The sequence below is a fragment of the Ambystoma mexicanum genome, chromosome 1p (assembly GCF_040938575.1).
Source record: "Ambystoma mexicanum isolate Mex_15411 chromosome 1p, UKY_AmexF1_1, whole genome shotgun sequence".
Taxonomy (NCBI): Eukaryota; Metazoa; Chordata; class Amphibia; order Caudata; family Ambystomatidae; genus Ambystoma; species Ambystoma mexicanum.
In genome coordinates this window covers 86,140,602-86,160,693 of record NC_090921.1, presented here as the reverse complement: position 1 = coordinate 86,160,693, position 20,092 = coordinate 86,140,602, and the positions used below count along the sequence as shown (strand labels likewise).

Sequence of the window (20,092 nt, the reverse complement as noted above, 5' to 3'; positions counted from 1 at the left end):
AACAGAACCTATCTAAACAAGTCGAACTCTATGTAAACGAGCTAAAGACGTAATGGCATGTGGCTGAATTAAGTACCAGACCTTACACAGGACGTATATGTAGATTCATTCATGATTTGCATAAATGTAGCCAGGAACAACAGGCACTATTAAGAAGCATCGATGATGACAAGTCACAAGCAACCAAGTTGCTGCTGCGGTCCTTGATTTTACTCTTGGGATTTCTTTTTAGAAACAAACCCTGAATTCTCCACGAAAAAGGGAGAAATTGAATAGACACATTTAGCTTTTTCTAAGGATGAATTTTTCCAGTCAGATGCGCTGAACAAGGCACTGGCCTATTGAGAATAAAACGCACGTGCATGGTTTATTCCACAGCTGACGATCAATCGTGAAACAGTAGAAATCCTTGTGTCACATTAGATAAAAATTTGAGGTTGACGGCACACTCGATTTAGGCATTTCTTTTAAACCCGGAGCTGATGTCCAGCTCAAATTCAGCCATTAACAATGGCAACACCATAAAAGCACAGTTTCATGTGACTTGGGAGAGGGTGCAGGATTGCCCTGGCCAATGGGGGGAGTACAAAGCCAGCCACCTCACACAGGCTGTGTTCCCTCCTCACATGCAGTTGTGGCTCATAGGTGGAGCTAGAAATGACGGAGGAAAGAGATATGCCTTTATGTCTGATGCGAAGTATGGTTCTGTTCCTTGGTGGGGTGTTTTCTGGTCCACCGTTCTGCTAATTCGGGCAGCTTTTGCTTGTCTATGCTTTGTTCCAGCTCTGTGCTGCCCTGTTCCAGCTGTATTCTGCTTTAGCTCTGCTTTGGGTGCAGTCTGTTCTATCCACCGTCTTCATTTTCTACTTTACTGCAATACCAAACCATTCGTTTTTTGCTGAACTGTGAGCTTGAAATTCACAATGCTACACAACAAAGAAATTCTTGCTTAAATGTACACAAGGTGGGGATTACTCTGCTTCATTTAAGCTACATATGCATTAACCGTCTACCCAATCAATAGCAATGTCGTTTGCAGACTCTAAGTTTAGCAGTTTAGAAACATCTAAAATGTAGGTACACATAGGCAAAAACCTCAGTATAAAATGCAGCTATACTTCAACATCAGTCCCCATGCGCCAATCTCGGATCAAAAATGGAATGCAGCATTCTTTCAACACTGGATAATCCAGTCATGTGTTCAAGATATCCAGGGGGAACATGTATGAGGGAATGAAGTGAAGCCTGTGAGTGAAGCCTGTAGGCAGTGGTCTGCCTGAAACACACACTGCATTTTCAGATTTAGTGGGAGCCGGTGCCGTCACTGCAGCCATGCTCCGAACATACCATGGGAACTTGACCTTTCTGGGGACTGGGATGAGGCAACAGTACACAAACCTTTGGAGCTGCTTTGTAAAATTGAAATGTGAACTCCTACAGCAACGTGTTTCCATTTCCGGCCTGTGGATAACTGCATCAGCCTTGCTCGTGCTACTAATTACAGACGTACTCTAAACTGTGGGTCTGCTTTTACTCCTCGACTAAAGAAAGGCCAGGGGAGAAATCAAAACTGTACAGTCTCTGCAGCATGAAATAAGCAAACAGCACTGCAGGTCAATGTGCAACGTGTAGGCTATGGTTTGAATCTCAGTTCAGCAGACAGACTTTCATGCTGCCACGGTTGATTTAATGAATGTAATGTATTGTTTGTTTTATTCGTATTTATATAGCGCACTTCAGCCCATGGGCATCGTGGTACTTGTTACAGAACATGCTTAGTTACAGAAATATCACAGACATTTGTTACACAACTTAAAACATGTGTGAAGGTTAGTTGTACATTTGTCATATGAATACAGGGAACAGTTGAAAAAGGTATGTACATAGATTACACTGTATATATTAGAATAAAAAACAAAAACAGTTACATTTATATTACAGAGGATAGTTAGAAGCAGGGGAAATACTATCAGTGTTGGTTCAGGAAGGCGGTCTTGAGATTATTGCAGAAAGCAGAAATTGAGGATTCTGCTCTGAGGGGGGCCGGGAGGGAGTTCCAAAGTTTGGGAGCAATGTATGAGAAGCCTAGCCCTCCAGCTGTGGCTCTTCGAATGCGTGGTATGTGAAGCTGGTTAATATATTGTGTTCTGGTGGAGCTGTGCTGTTTATACATTTGTGCGTGATGGTGAGGATTTTAAGTGTAAGGCTGTCTTTGACCTGGAGCCGCTGCGCCGCTTGTCTGGCTTGAGATATAGGTTGTCTTCTAGGGATACTCATAGCGGCTCGTAGGGCGTTATTTTGTGTGATTTGTAGTCTGTGTAAGTTTTTGGAAGAGGTGCCGGCCAATAGGGTGTTGCAGTAGTCAAGTTGGGCGCCAATTGCTGCTCTGGCTATTGCCATGCAATTAGGTGCAGATAGATACGGTTGATGGCATTGATAAGTTTGGTGCTGTAAACTGAGGCAGAAGCTATAGAGCTAACTTGTTTGTTCTATGTAGAAAGTCTGGCCACATGTCATACACAAAAACTAAGCGTTGAGCATTCATCATAAAATCACTATAATATGTGGGTGCACCACTTCTTGCCGAATTGTTATAGATGCATGCAAGAGCTGGGGTAGACCCTACTCGCATTTGCAAGATGTGATCAAGTTCTTTACAGCAGGCGCCTCACGCGCTGGGCTATCTCAGGAGCTGTCAGCCATGCATGTGAAGATGAAGGGCCCATTACTACGCAAGAGTATACAGTGCAGTGGGTGCTTAACGATGCAGTGAATTTCACATTTAGATTGCATCACACTGCCGGGCAATGAGCTCGTGGGCAGCCTCTCTCCTTACTGCCGTTTAAAGCGTGTGCCAAGCGTACACATGTGCCATTCCGAGTTTGCTCTCAGGCGGTTGCTGGCACGACATTAACCCAGTGACACTGACTGCAAAGAGCCCAAGCTACATCATGCCCACTGTAATGTGCATTCCGCCTGAAATGCGTGGTGTTCTTTCCACTGGCTCTTAGCAGTCTATTTCTTTCACAGGTTTAGGAAAGGGCTCGGTTAGACCTGCGTGCAGCCTGCAGTCACAGGTTTAGCTATTGAGAAGGCTCTTCTTTAGGCTTTACGAAATCCATACATGGCCTTGCAATAGCGCCTAACAGTAAAGCGCGTGATATTTGCAGCCCCCTTGCATCAGAGTTCTAGACAGCTTCCGTTCGGTCCCGCCGATGTATACCATTTGCCAGTTATATATATATATATTTTTTTTAATGTTATTTTTATTTGGTTTATTCAAACCTTTAAAATAACAATACAATCTCCCAGTCTCTCCTTCCAACTCTTAGTTTCCTTCATCAATCTAAAACATCGTCATTTTAATTTCACACATACAACCCATGTACCTACTCCATAACAGTTTTCTTAATTACGTAAACCCAGTTTCCCATTCTCAATATCTAAATTACTTTTCAGCAATCGAAGGAAATTTACTAAAGCAAATATAACTACTCTGTTGTTCCCCTCAAACAGTGCCTTCCACCAATCATCTGATTTCATGAATTGATGCTCATTGATCAATTTACCAAAATGTCTTTCTCTTTGTTGCTCAAAAGCCAAACAATCAATGACTAAATGTTTGATGGATTCGTTACTCATTTTACAAAATCTGCACACTGGATCGATGTTAGCATACTTCGTCCATGTAGCCAAACGTTCTTTTGTTAGAAACAAATTCATTCTGAAACGCATGTACAGAGCTCTTGAGTATTGATCTGGTAAGCAGGTTAGATATGTATGTCTCTGACCATAAGCTTTTGCTTCTCCCGGTACCTCACACATTAGAATTGAATTTGCTCTTGAGTCGCAGGTCGATATCCAATCAGATCTCCAGATTTTCATTTTAGCCATGTCTGGGTTCTCTATTAGCAGTGAGAGACTGATGTCGTACTCCTCTAGTAGAGCCTGACAAGAGTACATTCCAGTCGAACAATGTAGTATCGACTCTGTCATTATCAGACTTATGTAATAATTCAAATTGCGGCACCAGAGTTTTAACCATCGGTTTTCTATATATACTTAGTAAGTTCCACGTGACTCTTGCTTTAATTGATATGAGCCCTAGCTCGTACCGTAGACATGTTGTTGATGTACCCTTTGGAAGCTGCAAGACACGGGACCAAAAAATGTTTTCTAGGGAATTCCACAAGACCTCTGCACAACCAAATGCATTTTCTCCGCCATATATTAGTGCAGGTACCGCTTTTTGCTCCAAAAATAAAATCACAGGTTTTAGCGAAAATTTGCCAAATTTCTTATTGATTAGTTGCGCTTGACACGCCAGCTGCCGGCACTTGCTTTTTGCAACAGTAGACCACGGCTCATCTCTTCTACTGGCGCTGATTTTCATGCCCAAGTAGGTCGAGCTCTTTACGATTTGTAGGCACTCATTTGCAATTCGCCAGCGAAACTTTCCTTTTTTGCCTTTATTTCCCTGTAACTTTTCAAAAATCAGAATTTCACTTTTTTCTTTGTTGATTTTGAGGCCGTTTTCTGTTGTGTAATGCTCAAGACAGTTGAGTTTTCGCTGGAGCCCAATAGGCGTCAAGTCCACCAAAATGAGGTCATCAGCATAGACCAGGTATTCTATTGAGGCTCCATAAAGTTTTGGAGGAAAGGTAGCTACACCATTGAACGCTTGCTTTATGTCCGAGATAAAGAGATTGAAAACAATTGCTGCCAACGGGCAGCCTTGTTTCACGCCCTTATATGTGGCAATATCAGCAGACAACGTACCTTTCTCATCCAAACAAATCTTAATAGAAGTGTCTGTGTGTAACTCGCGGATTGCATCCACTAGACTCGAGGGACAGTTCCACCTCGTGAGTTTTTCCCACAACAGCTCCCTATTTATGCTGTCAAACGCCTGTGACAAGTCTATCAGTGCCGTGTAGATCTTTGTGTTTGACTTCAGTGCATCAATTTTTAGCAGATTTAGCAGTAACAGGTTCAACCAACATCCTACTCCTTTTACAAAACCGGCTTGTCTGGGATCTACGTGGTTAGCAGCTGTAGCCCATTTTAGGAGTTTTTGTTGTAGGAGGCTGGCATATATCTTCCCCAAGACTTCAAGTAGCGCTATAGGTCTATAATTTCGAGGATTAGTTCAGTCCCCTTTTTTAAAAATAGGTACTACCACCACGCTTTTCCAGGACTTTGGGGTCGAGCAGTTCTTAATGACTCTTTCAAACAACGTTACACAAAAGTCTGTCCATAATTCTGGATGTTTCTTGAGCGTGAAGTTGGTTAAGCCATCTGGCCCGGGCGCTCTAGAGTCGTGCACGTTTTTAATTACATTGAGTATATCAAGACGCTCAAACACCAAGTCCCATTTCTTTAGCGCCGTATATACCCAGACTGTGGAAGATGGATCTTTAGCATATAGATTCGAGTAAAATTCGGCCCACTTTTCTTCCGAGACTGCGTTAGCTTGTAATGCATGTTGAGGAGCCAAGCTGTTATTTATCAATCTCCAGTACTCAGCCGATTTTTTACCAGACATTTTCTGTAACATAAGTTCGGAGTCATTTTGCATCAGAATTGCGGCATGTGATTTATGCCAGTTCCGGTATCTTTGTTTAATCATTCGTTTACACTCCTTCCTGGTTATGCTGCTTATATTTTTTAGGGCCCTTAATTCTTGTCGCATGGCTCTTTTTCGTTGCATGTCAGCCATATCAAATTTGTGTTTTGCTCGAAACCCCTTATGATTTGTGTAATGTTTTCGTTCTTCGTAGTCGCACAAAAGGTCTCGATATTCAAGTGCTTTTGAGCCGTATTAGAAATTATGTGTAATAGCAGTAACTTCTGTGTCCAACAAGTTTAGACGAATCCTACTGGAACCAGTAGTCACAGCAAAGCGCCAACCTTCCTTAATACAAGGAGTAGAATGTTCAAATATAAATTGAACCATATCGTGGTCACTATGCTTCATTCTGACAACTTCCATTTTTTTTGTCCGTTTGTGGATGTTTTCAGAAACAAATATATATCGAGTACTGAGGCCTGATCAAATCTTCTCCATGTAGGACATGCAGGAATGTCCCCAACAGTATGGCCGTTGAGCATTGTTAAACCACGAAGCTCCATTTCTAGGCACCACTGAGCTGCTACTTCTTCGCGTTTATGAGCCTTCTTATCCTTTAGCCCAGTTCTGTCTCCGTTTGGGGCACAATGTTTAGATCCCCACACACAATTAGGTCCAATGGCAGCTCCTTTGTTAAGAGATCATCAATCAATGCTGTAATTTGATCAATAAAAAGCGAGTCATCCTTGGCCAGGTGATTCCAATATACATTAATGATATACAGGCATGGTGCCTTACAACCATTTTGGTGGGTAGTGATGGTGACAACCTGGATAAAAGAAGATGGATTGAATGAATTCAAAATCCGAAGGCCAGACGCTTTTTTTATAGCCACAAGCAGGCCAGCCATCGGTCTACCTTTTGCCTGCTTTATGGCTGGATTAAATGCCACTTCAAAGCCTTCCAACAACGGAGTTTGCAAAAGCCAAGTTTCTTGTAAGCATAATATGTCCAATCCACAGGCCCACAATGATTCAAAGAGGTGCGAAAAACCACGGGTATTCCATGAACCCATGGTGCACCCTTTAGGGCCCTCTGGTGCCTGGCATTACTTCTCCAGTTGATTGTTTATGGTTGCAGCCAACCATGTCCAGTCATCATCTCTGTTGCCTGAAGATTCTTGAGTCTTTGGATCAACCCCTGTGCGCAAAGGGTTCATCGTTCCATTAATCGTTATTCTTATCGGATCCCTTGTGTGGGGTGCCTCGGTGGAGAGTAAAGCTTGATGCACACCCAACGCCAACTCGCCAGTTTTGATTTCACCCCGATTTGTTTCCATTTCTTCAATCGGAGCGTATCTTGTGTCAGCAACTATTGGCAGGTCTGTCTTCTCTTCAAACGAGCCAAGTTGTCGGCCTTCTTCAATTTTTGCTATGTCAAACCCCAGTGATATTAGCGCGGGGCCAGCATCCAACAGGGCTTCCACAATGAGTTTAGACTGTAAATGTAAAATCACAGCATCATTTTTCTTCTCATTGAAGAATTCTACGATTTTTAGATCCGCGGATTCAATTGCTCTTAAACTTGGAATTAAATGGCACAACCATAACACATCATGTCGGTTTAGAATTAGTTCATCAGAAGTTTCAATCCGTTCTAAGAGGAGTCGGTGTAGCACTTGTGTTGAATGTGCTTGTAACTTCCTCCCTTTCTTGTTGACTGTTGGAGTATGCACGTTTTTGTAACTCTGCCTCACTGTTTGCGTCTTTAGGTCAATTCCTGTGTTAAGGCTTGAAGTTCGTCTATTTCTATGTGGTATCGGATGACCATTATTCACAGAGAGGGGCTCTCTGTTTTGAGCTTGCGCGTTGTCAGTATCAAGCAACACCTCCTGGTCAACTTGCGGGCTTGACAACAGGCCTTTGATTTGCGACTTGGCAGCAATCAATCTTCGTTTGGCCTCTAATGTCGTAAATATAGGTTCCAAACGATCCTTCGCATTTTGTAGCGAGGGTAACGGTTGGATTAGTTGGCAATTTCTGGATGGAAAAGTCGAGGACGTCGCTGCAGTTAGATCCTGTGTTACAGCCCGTGTCACATACATTTCTGTCTGCCTGGACCGCCGGCACAATGAGTCCTTCTAGAACAATTACAGGTTGCACCATAGTAGGTGCTTCAGGCAAACTCATAGGGTGGACCACGACTGGCTCCTTCTCTACAAGTTCTTCATCATTATATGTTGAAAGATTAGTTGATCAGTGCCATCGCTGCTGCCGATTATAGATTCTTCTAAAATGATTGGGCCCGCTGGTACTGCATGTAAGCCTTCCTTTCTTCCAGCGTTTTCCACTCCATGGAAGGGTCCGTTAACCGTTACATTGACTGTTTTAAGATGATGCAGGAATTTTCTTGAGTCAGCACTGCGTTTAGCTTTCCTGTGCGGCTGATTTTTACTTTTTTTGATCAAGCCGTTCCTTGGCTGTGCACTACTTGCAGTGGTCTTTTGGGTGTCCAATGGGCCTTTAAAAATGTTATATAGTTCGGGCGTCGCATCAGCCACTCCCTTGAGGGGCGTAGCTGCCGTTTGGGCGCTTGTTACTTCCCTGTTAGCTGGTATTGTTGAAGTCGATGGCACTTGTCGATTTAAAAGAGCCAAATTCGAGGCCACTTGGGACTCCTTAATAATGCTGGCGAATGCACTGCTGACCTTGTTTAGTTCTTTTAGAGGAACTTTCACAGGTTGGCAGTCAACTGCAAGTGTGCTCTTCGCAGCAACCACAGGCAGTGATACACCGCCTGGATTCTTCAGCGTTTGTAATGAAAGCGCCTCATTGCCGACAGGGCTCTGAAGGTTCAATACAGTTTTCATTTGCAAGGGTGAGCTTAAAGTAGCATATTGTGCTGGGCTGCTAGCGTGCTTTTGAACATTCCGTGTAACATTGGCACAATCTTGCTCATTGAACCGTTCCACATTTGCTGGTTTCGCGGTTTTAGGTAACAGGCAGGTTGCTGGACAAGGGGGTCACATCCATTTGTTGGTCGTGCTTCTTTTTCTGTTGTTGAAAAATCCCCAGTGCCTCTTTTGCAACTTCAGCCAACAGTCTTTTGTCCAAATTTACATTTTTGGCATGGTCAACAATGGTTTCTAAGGCCCAATCGGTCTTTCGATGAATTTCATGAAGCACTTCTTTACAGTGGAAGTTTTTGTTTTCCATGCTAAGCAACTTATTGTTTATTATAGCAACCACTGATGAAAGCTCTTTTACGTTCTCATTAAGATTTTCATACATTTTGATGAATGGAGCGATTGATAATGTCATGAGATTATGGTTGCTTGTAAATCTTTGGCATGGTAAACAGTGTCCCGCTCTTCTAACACGTTACTGATAACACGTGGATGTACCTTATCACGATTCACAGGTCTTCTGATCTTCGGGTAGGGGCGCTCCATTATGGATGAATCAGTGGAATCTTCATCTGTTGAAGAAACAGTAGTGGCGGCTAGGAGTTTGGTGGGTTCTAAACGAAGTGTGTTCGTTGTTGAAAGCAGTGACGAAAGTTCCAGTGACATTTTCAGTTTTTTATTCTGTGAACAACTAACGCTAGGCGACATGCTCCCAATTAGCCTCGTACGTTTCAATAGGGAGCTTGCCTCTCGTGTTTGAATTATAGGCTGTGGTAACGTTGGTGCTTCATCAACACAAGGAGCAATATTTTCGCACTCCGACATGGACTCTGCGCAATTCACTAAATTTTGTGTGGATCTTTCCGCATTAAGGCGTGTGAGGGCATTTAAAAGTTTGTTAGCTACCTCCAAAGAGTTCCTTCTTTCCGATCCAAGTCTCAGGTCGTTAAAGGGGGCAGGGCAATCTTGGATAGGTGGCTCATTATTTTGGTCTTGGCCAGCCACCCTTCCCACCCACAGTGGTGTCACACTCTTCATTAACACAACATCTTCCCCACTTGACTCTGAGCCATTCTTACCCATGAATACCTCCTCGCTGGCATCATCTGCCACATGGTTGGTGTTGCCAATAAAGGCTGCTGTATCTACAGCACTGTAAAACCTAGGCCGTGGGGACATCGGATTTCCAGTGGAATTGGGCGATTGATTAGTAGACAAATTCAAGTACGAAGTCACTACATCCATAGATCTCTGATGCTCGGCCTTGCCACCAGCAAGCACACTATGTTCGCATGGCAGTTCACATGGCAGTTTGTCAACATCATCCATCAGGGCAACTAATGTTGTCACCACATTTACTTCAACAGGGGATCCCGTCTGCTCCACAAGCCTTACACGGGGCCCTCCGCCCACCACTTCCACGGCGGTAGGCCCCGCTACCCCGGCAACACAATACCCAGGGTCGAATCCCTCTCCATTTACATCCCCAACAAGGGTAACCCCACCACTGCCGCTCATATCATTCATTAAATGCCGCTCCTCAGACAATCGAATTTCCTGTTCCTGTACGTCCACTGATAACTCGGTAGAGGGCAGTGTCAGTGGGCAATTCTATCTATGACTCGAGCAGGGCAATTAGGTGGTTTCAGCATCGCACTGTGCAAATTCCCACTTCTTTGTTCCCTTGGAAATGATCCTCTAGATAATGTAGGCGGTGGAACTATAGTGTTTTGTGCTGGTACGTCAGATGGGTGAATAACAGTGATTATTGACTCAGCAAGCCGCTCCGTATGTAAGCCTGCTGCACTAGCAGCCTTCTGCTGTTCATTTATATACTGCGCCGGCTCCATGGTCGGCGTAGATTCTAGTTTACGCTGGGCTCGAGTTTCTCGCATTGTGCGAGCCCGCTTAAGCTTTCACCGTAATGTTCCTTGGAGGTGAATGTTAGCAGTTGCAAGAATAATTTAAAGATTGTCAGTAGAGAATTAGACCACATCCACGACAAAGTCACACACACCGGCTCCCACTTCCACTTACCAGCGTATATATAGAAATGTGTAACCTTGCTGTCCGGGTCCAGGGAGAGCGTGGAGCGTTGCAGCTTATCAGCGGAAACAGCGAGTCGTCTCAGCCCTTTTCTCCTCTCAGGGTATCAATAGTCGCGCAAAGATGAGAAAGCTTACTGGCATCCGGCAGCCGCACACGCCGAACAGCCTAAAAGCACCAGCCCTTCTGCAACCAGGGCTTACGCCGCGAGGGTGGTTGGGCCGGCAATTAATACACGGCTGTGGTCACGTGATCTGACACGTGTACGGAATAAGCCCCGCCTCCTCCAGGAAGCAGGGAGCAGCAAGAGCTCCTGCTCGCAGTGCTGCTGGCCTCAGAGAACGAAGGATTCACTTTAAAAACCGTTTGCTGCACAAAGCACACCTTCAGCGTCCACAAATACACGCCACTTGGGCGGTTGGGCCGGCATTTAATACACGGCTGTGGTCACGTGATCTGACACGTGTACGGGATAAGCCCCGCCTCCTCCAGGAAGCAGGGAGCAGCAAGAGCTCCTGCTCGCAGTGCTGCTGGCCCCAGAGAACGAAGGATTCACTTTAAAAAACGTTCGCTGCACAAAGCACACCTTCAGCGTCCACAAATACACGCCACTCGGGCGGTCGGGCCGGCAATTAATACACGGCTGTGGTCACGTGATCTGACACGTGTACGGGATAAGCCCCGCCTCCTCCAGGAAGCAGGGAGCAGCAAGAGCTCCTGCCCGCAGTGCTGCTGGCCTCAGAGAACAAAGGATTCACTTTAAAAAACGTTCACTGCACAAAGCACACCTTCAGCGTCCACAAATACACGCCACACGGGCGGTTGGGCCGGCAATTATTACACGGCTGTGGTCACGTGATCTGACACGTGTACGGGATAAGCCCCACCTCCTCCAGGAAGCAGCAAGAGCTCCTGCTTGCAGTGCTGCTGGCCTCAGAGAACGAAGGATTCACTTTAAAAAACGTTCGCTGCACAAAGCACACCTTCAGCGTCCACAAATACACCAGTTATATTCGGCTCCATTGCCATCGCCACTGCAATCTATTTCTGTGGCACTACACGTGTATTCGGCCCAAGTTCTGCTCCAGTAGTCTTCTATTGAATGACTAGGCCATCTGAATTCGAGTACAGCCCTAACATGTTCATTTATGGCTGCACTTGCAGATCGTTGGTAACTTGAGCCTATATAACCTGGGTGCATTCTGGTACATTTAGATGCCAATTGTATTCCGTTCCGTTTCTGGCTGCATTATGTTACAGCTGGAGTCTGTTACTGTCCTACTGCAGACGTATTGTATCCGGTTATGGCTTCTATTCACTTTTTTGTGTGGGCTGTATTCTTTAAAGTCTCTTCCCATAATTCTAGTTCCAGTGCACGCCCGCAAACTAAAGATCTAAGCTGATTCCTAGAATGCACAAAGGCCACCAATCCCCTATAGGAAACGCACGTGGCATCCTGCTGAAGCACCAGAGTACTAGCCGAGAAGTAAAGTGGCGACTTTCCCAAAGAAAAGCACCGGCAGCCGCACCTACACGCCAGAAGCAGCCCGGAAAAGATACAATATTTTTTCTCTGCATACATTCAACATGTCCGTAAGTGGGAATCATGTAAACCTAAAGGATGGTAGTAGCAGTTGTAACAGGATATTAACTATCAAAGCAACAATAGCCCAACTGGGAAATGCAGAGAATACGCGTCACTGGGTGGAACCATCCAAAGAGCTCGGGTTTCTTTTGCCCAGGGCTCGAAAGAGGAGCTGTAAATGGTACAGGTAGGATTACACTGAAATATAAAGATCCCGGAATGTCAACTAGGGGACGATTGAGGCACCATCTGCCACCCCAGGCAATGTCCTAGGTACTCCTGGCACTGCCTCAAAGGCTGCTTGCCTACTGATCCTCACACTTGGAAGCCAAAGAGTGATTCATGTCTCAGTGTTGACCTCAAGTTCCTTCCCATTCAATGTTTGGAAATAAATGATGGTAGCCACCACCACGTGCAATTACTGCAGGGGTGTAGATATGTCAACTGACATTAGGAAACACAGTTGTACTTCTTGCAGAGTAGTAGCCACCACCCCGAGCAATTACTGCAGGGGTGTTGATATGTCAAATGGCATAAGGAAACAAAGTTGTACTTCTTGCACAGTGGTAGCCACCAACACGAGCAATTATTGCAGGGCTGTCGATATGTCAACTGGCATAAGGAAACAAAGTTGTACTTCTTGCATAGTGGTAGCCGCCACCCCAAGCAATTACTGCAGGTGTGCCAATATGTCAACTGGCATAAGGAAACAAAGTTGTACTACTTGCACAGTAATAGCCACCACCATGAGCAATTACTGCAGGGGTGTCAATATGTCAACTGGCATTAGCAAAAAAACGTTTTCAGAACACTTGTGTGGGGAGACGTACTCGTCTGTAGTAACTGTAGTTAATATGGTTGCAAACAAGAATCAGCCCTTTTCCACTATATACGTACCGAATACCTACGTTTTAGATTGAATGAATGGCCTACGCGAGATGTGATGGCGAGAAGGCAGCGAATTCCAAAATAACTGAATTATTGCTGCTTCTGCCAAGATAGATCACAAAGAAAAACATAGGAACATTGTATAGTAGCGTGTTCTATGTTAAATAGTAATCGAGAAATGTTTTTTAAGAATCTAATTCTAGGCACTGTCCAATTGAACTAAATCAAATATGGCAAAGTATATCACCAGTCCAAAACTGGCTATTACAGTTGCGATAGTCCAGTTTATGGATGCAATATTTCCAAAAACCTCCAAGGAACTTAGCTGGGAGTTATAAAGTATATTGTTAAAAGAAATTTGAAAGATCTAATCGATATATATACACACACACACACGTATGGTTATGTATTTTTTATGATTATGAAATAATTTGTTGAATGTGATATGTACGTATGTTGTATATTTCAAAGGTTGATTATATCAACCAACCAAATAAAAAAAATAATATAAAATTACCACTATATTACTATTAGTTACATTATTAATTGTACACACTTGATTTTTTACTTTTCTTATGTCACCTCCAAGTCATATGACATCACTTATTGTGTTTTCATCAGTGCCGAATGTCAAATGATGTCACTTCCTTTGATGCCATAAGGATTGCGACATAACTACCTGACATTTTGGTGAATTGACATCCTTGTGTAATGTGCATTCATTATTGGTATAATTAACAGGTTTGTCAGTAAAGAAGGATGCAGGGAGCTCTGCACAAATACCGGTAACTGTATAATGGGCACAGGATAGAATGTAAAGAGTGGGCGTGTGTACACATTTCGTCTCAGGGAAGAGGGGACAAAGGAGGATGACTGGGAAGAAAAACTCTGCTTGTGAACCTGTGCAGTTGGAGCATGACTGCTCCTATACCACTGGTGCTATCAGAAAGGGAAAATGCTGGGGGGTCTTATCTAGTTAAAGGGGAGTGACAGAATATGATCACTGCACTGCCTTCCCTCCACTACAGCTCTCCTCTCCCGCTTGACTGGTCTGACCACCTAGCCATGCCTTTCAACATCCTGCCCACCACCCCAGTCAAGCACTCCCAGCAGAAACTCAGCAGAAAAACCTTCGATTACTTCAAGAACTTCCCAGTGGAAGCCCTCACAGAAGACCTCGTCAACCTACACCTTACATGGACCGAACACCCCCAATCAAACTTTGACTCTACTGGAAGCACTCAACGCCACCATCTGAACCTCCATCGACCAACAAACGCCAGTGAAACAATGCACCAACAAACCGAAACCGGCAGCACCCTGGTACATGCAGGAATCCAACCTCCAGAAACAAGAGAAAACATTGCGCTGCTCCAGGACTGACTCCGACCTAGCGTGCCTCAACGAACTCTGAGAAACCCACAGACAACTCATCAACACAGCAAGGCCTCCTACTATCAGAATATCATAGCAGAAGGCGACAACAAAAGCAGAACCTGCTTCAAAGCGGTCAAGCAGTGCATCAAACCGCTACCCAACCCTGCCATACAACACCCTTGAAAAATCCACCGCCATCCACACTTTTGCATCGACAAAATAAGCAAGATTCGCCAGCACAAAGACGCCAGTGCTGCATCCACAGACCCACCTCAAGTCCCTCCTCACAAAATCTCCACATCCTGGACAACATTGAAGACACTTTTGACAGAGGACCTGGTAAAAACCCTGGCTGCCCTTAAAGCCACATTGTATACAAATGACATCCTCCCAGCATCCATCCTCAAGACCCTCCTCGCAGAAGCTGTCCTTCCCTACCTGGAGCTCATCAACAGCTCACTAAATAAAGACACCTTCCCATCGACCCTCAAATTAAGACAAATCCTCCCTCTACTAAAGAAACCCACTCTGGATCCCAACAAACTAGGTAACTATCGCCCCAGCACCCATCTTCCCTTTCTAGGTTAGATCTCACATTCTAGGTTAGATCTCACATATTTTTGTAATTATCACTCAGCACTCCACTCACCAGCGTGCATCACACTACTCTTCTATGTAACTGTTCCATTGCGCTCATTTCTAACATAATCTGTAACTGTATGACAAAACACGCTTCCTTGACTTGTACCTGATAACAGCGCCTCAATGCCTCAGAGTTGTTTGTGTGCTTTACAAATTAAATAAATAACAGCAATCATACAGGTGGTCGACGGCACCATCACGATCCTCAACGGCCACCCCTGCCTCCTGGTTCTACTCAACCTCTCAGCCTCTATCGACAGAGAAGAGCACCATGCGCCTATGGACAACCTACATCAGAGTATGTGGATCTGCAACCATGTCCTACGCAGGTTCCAGTGCTCCCTCATCAACTGCAAGCAGTTTGTTCAGATGGACTCCTCTAGCTGTGGAGTCGTCCCGCAGGACTCAATTCTCTCCCCTGTGATCTTCAATCTATACATGGAGCCGCTGGGAGCATTCCTAACTACATACAACATCCACATTCACCAATGTGCCGATGACACACAGTTATACCTAAAGATCGACTACATCAACTACATCCATAGGCTCAAAACCTGCCTCTCGCTGATCCAGTCTTGGGTGGTCAGTGCACTTGAAGTTCAACCCCTCCAAGACCGAATTCCTACTCCTCACCAACAACACCGAACACCCAGACATACAGGCCTGGCTATGAACTCTTGATGGCTTCACACCTAAGCTCACCTCCTGCGCCAAGTCCCTCAGATTCTACATCAACAAACAGCTCTCCTTCAAGACACACATAGGTAAGAAAACTCAGACGGCATGGTATCAGCTCTCCCTCCTGTGAAAAGTCAAGCCCTTCCTCCCTGCGATGACAGCTTTAGATCCACCGACCAAGCATTAGTCCTATCCCACTTGGTTGGGGGCAATGCACTCATCCAAGGCTTCATCCTCCCTTGTGCCCCTGAGAAGTGTCCTACACGCAACCGCACCAAGGGTTTACGCAGATACGACCACATAACCTCAGCCCTCATCGACCTTCAATGGCTCCCACTGCACATACGAATCACCTTCAACCTTGCTGCATCATCTATAAGGCAGTCGCCCTCAAGTCCCCCAGCTACCTCGCAGAGACACTCTGCATCTCCGGCAGACAACACACCACCAGAACCCAGGACACGTGCAGACTTGAAATCTGCTGCTGCAAAAAAAGAAAGGACCAGAAAACAAGCTTACACCCCAAGACTATGAAACCTCCTCCCCGTCGGCAGACTTGCCCCCGTGGTCCTACAATTCAGAAAAGAACTCAAGACCCACTTCTTCAAGGAGTCTCTCCTCCTCAACACCTAGGCCATCACGTCGCCCCTTGCGCCACCTGTCTTGCTAGATGCCGCCACCCATCCGCTCCCCGCCACCCGGTACAGCTGTACCTCTCCTCTGTCCCCACCCCCCCCCCGCTGTATATCTGTTCTATTGTTACCACTGAAAAGCACTCTGATATGCATCTGTAATGTTATAAACCCCTGTAAAGCACTCTGTTATGTATCTTTATTAGTGTATACTTCAGTAAAGTGCTCCTTTGCTTCTCAGAGCTAGGTCCATGCTAAATAAATACCATAATGATGATAATAATGAATGTAGGGCAGAAGTTTCAGGGAAGGGCTGCAAACTATCAGTTATATAGAACAGGGGTTATCAGTTGTCCGTGAGTGGTAAAGCATTATAGCCCATAAAATGAAGGGCAATGGAGAAGGGGCTGCTTAATGACAGGCTATTGAAATAGTCACAGTCATAGCGGGGGATGTAAGCAGAGAATTAAAGCACCAATTAGTGGAGGTGAAATCTATTAACTCCATAGCCTGTAAGTGTTTAAGTATCTCATGAACTTTTATAAAGTATTTTTAGTGTAATTTTATGTTAAGAATGATATGGTTTTGTTGTATTGATCGTATTATGACTAATTTTCTTTTTTTGTTTGTGTGTAAGGTTTACTTTGATAAAGTATATCTCAAATAAAAAGAAACCAGTTGGAAGGGGCCATGGATTGTGTTAAGCGGCGGAGCAGCGTTCCAGTTATGGAAGAGGTCTGGGATAATGGACAGGATATTACAGAATAGAATAACCCCTGGTACATAAATGGGCAAGGGGTCCAGTTATAGAAGGGGGCAGCAGGGCATACGATTAGAAATGAAGACTCCTCCAGTTACACTGAGCCGGGGCATGTAATCACAGCAAGTGGACAGCGCTCAAGTTGTATGTCAGGGCATTCTGTGAGGGGTGATGTTAAGGAGCATTATGACCCTTTCGGTGGAGGCGTGAGAGCGTTATGGGGTAGCCAGAGAGTCAATGTAGGTGGTACAAGGATCCAGCTATGTAGGGGCGGGGCATTATGGGAAGGAGGAGCTGCACCCCAGATATGGGGGTGGAGCACTAGTTGCAGGGCAGGGTTCGACACACGCCTACCAGGGAGAACTTTGACCCCCGGGTGAACCTGCAACCAGCGACGCATGCATTCTCCCCCTGCGTAGCGCCCGGCCTTATAAGCGGGGGATGCGTAGACACCGCTGCCCGGCTGAGCCGGCCCATGTCATGGAATGCCAAGCGGACGGGCCGTGCGTGTGTGTTCTCAAAGCTCGGGCCGTGAGCCGTAATGGGAAAGCTCTAAGAGCAGGTGCTCTTACCTTCCGGAATCCTGCTGTCCGCCATCTTACAGAGCAAGCCCCCTCACTGACAGCGGCAGCAGCGCGTGACGCCAGCGCGCACGTGACCAGCGCGACGTCGCGTGACGTCACGCGAGGTGGGGGTCCGTGTCCCGCCGCCCCCGGCCTCCAGTGCTCCACACACGCCAGGGGGGGTGAACCCCTGGCTCTGGCCAGTCATGTCACGACAGGCTCCGGCCACCCCCGGCAGAATGAAGTCGGCTCTAAACCCCCACCCCAAGAGAAGAGTCACAGTGTGGATGGCCCTCTGTTCCATCCATACTGTGTCTCTCTCTAGCGGCCCGGGTCAATTGGGGAGTCCTGACCTGCTAGGGGGGAGAGGGTGTTAGTTGTCATTTTTTGTTTGTCATTATTTTGTAAACGTCATGTCTGCATGGTGTCATTCAAATAAGCATACATAATTATACATATGTGTATGCTTATGTATGTGAAGAATGGGCAGACTATAGGGATTAATGAGGATTACCGCGTGTCTTCCTGTATTTATAGTAGTTGGTTGTTGAAGTCACTGCAAAGAGGAAGAGGGTTGAAAATGATGATTACCGGTGTAAGGTTGAAAGGAAGGCTACTGCGAGGAGGAGGAGCAGTGGTAACAATGAGGTAATTAGTTTAGGATAGTTACGCCCCCTTCCAGCATAACGTAGAAGTGGCATATGCGTGTATCTTGATGGACTGTAGGCGTAATCAAGTTTGTGGTATTGAGTGACATGAGGGTAGGCCCGCCCCCCTCCTTTCTCAACGCTCGTGATTGGGAGAGCGTATACGGGCAGGACGTGGACGGCTATGGAGCTGACGACGGAAAAAGCAGCTCAAAATGGAGGAGGCAGCAGGGTAACCCCTGCGGGGTCATGCCGCCAGGACCTGGGACCCGCCCCTGGGGGTCAAAAGGCGAGGGGCAGAACGGCGCCAAAGAGGCGAGGGGCGGAACGGCGCCAAAGGCCTGATGGCCCAAAAGCCCGCGAAGGGCTGAACAAAGGAAATGGGGAGGGTCCATCAGGATTTAAGCAGGCGGGACCGGGGTGCCAGGCATCTCGCTCCTGCACTGGGACCCGGTTGCCGCCTCGCAGGTGGAAGAAATTTCGTTTGAGTGCCCTTGTTGCAGCATGTTGCAGCCAGGAGGCCGGGTGCGGCGGGTAAGGAGCAGGGTAATGCTGGAGGTTGAAAGCGGGACCGTGCACAGGGGTGCCGGTCTCGGCTGAGAGCAAGATGCGTGCGGTGGCGACAGACACACAGGATCGCAATATGGGGGGTCGTGGCAGTTGCAGCATGTTGCAGCCAGGAGGCCGGGTGCGGCGGGTAAGGAGCAGGGTAATGCTGGAGGTTGAAAGCGGGACCGTGCACAGGGGTGCCGGTCTCGGCTGAGAGCAAGATGCGTGCGGTGGCGACAGACACACAGGATCGCAATATGGGGGGTCGTGGCAGTGCAGGGCATGAGGGAAGCACATTGCATGGGACAAGTTGTTGTGAAGCAAGCAACGGGAAAGTGCGGTCGTGTCTCTGTTTTCCCTGGGTGGTTCACACGCTGCGGGTGTGTGGTTTGGCAGGCGGGAGGTAGGGACGTGGTTTGCATTTTTGACCACGTTGTTGTCGTGGATGTCCATTGATGGACAAGTTCGAAGTTGTCGGGTGGCCGACTGGGGCACCGGGTCTGCGTTGGGCAGTTTAAAACAGGCACATTTTATTAAAAGATTAATGCGGGCACGGGGCCGCCCATAAAATATACATGAAGTAGCTTGCCTGCGTTTTCCATGCTTTTGGTCCGCCGGGCGCAGACCCAGGAAGTGTAATACGAGGGTGCTGGGGTCGCATCCAAGCTTGGTGCAGTAATTAGGAAAATATATTGGTGCCGTAATTGCTTAATGTTCCTAGGGGTACGGGTTTAAGGAAATCTTTGGCCGTGTATTTGTGAGAAAGGGGCATGGGGCATGAAGGTGGACCTGCGCCACACACGAGGTGTTTCAAAGTCGGCAGGCGACGATGGAGGGAACATGCATCTTGGGGGATTATGTGAAGGAGAACCAAGAGGCCGGTCCACGTGGGGCCAAGCAGTTTCAGAAGTCGGTTAGGAGGAAACACGGATGGGGATGATTGTGTGGATTTGAAGCAAAAAATGTCAGTGACTTCAAGTGTTGATTTTAACAGAACGTACGGCTCGGGTCAGGAGAGAAAATGTGTCGCGCTCATTTGGAGCATTTATAATGCGGGTTGGTACAATTAGGGAATTATTTCTATAAATTCATCTTGGGGTAGCGGACGGTTGTTGTGGTGTTGTGAAAGGACGCCGCTATGATGTACACACCATGTTCCCTTTGTGCTTAGGGCACTTTACTATTTCATTCCCAGTGCGGTCGAGGGGCTAAACTGTCGTCTATATGGCGCTAGGCTGTGCCCTAGGTATG

At 46.3% G+C, this 20,092-nt stretch overlaps 1 protein-coding gene across 11 annotated transcripts in view; it reads right to left on the bottom strand.

Annotated features, from left to right (window-relative positions):
* The window catches only part of CAMTA2 (calmodulin binding transcription activator 2), a 1,813,542-nt gene extending 1,795,806 nt beyond the window's left edge, over window positions 1-17,736 (bottom strand). For all 11 annotated transcript variants that reach the window (XM_069643632.1, XM_069643658.1, XM_069643676.1 and 8 more), the window contains exon 1: window positions 17,655-17,736. The gene's annotated coding sequence lies outside the window, so the exon portion shown is untranslated. The remainder of the gene's footprint in view (window positions 1-17,654) is intronic.
* Between the last annotated feature and the right edge of the window lie 2,356 nt (window positions 17,737-20,092).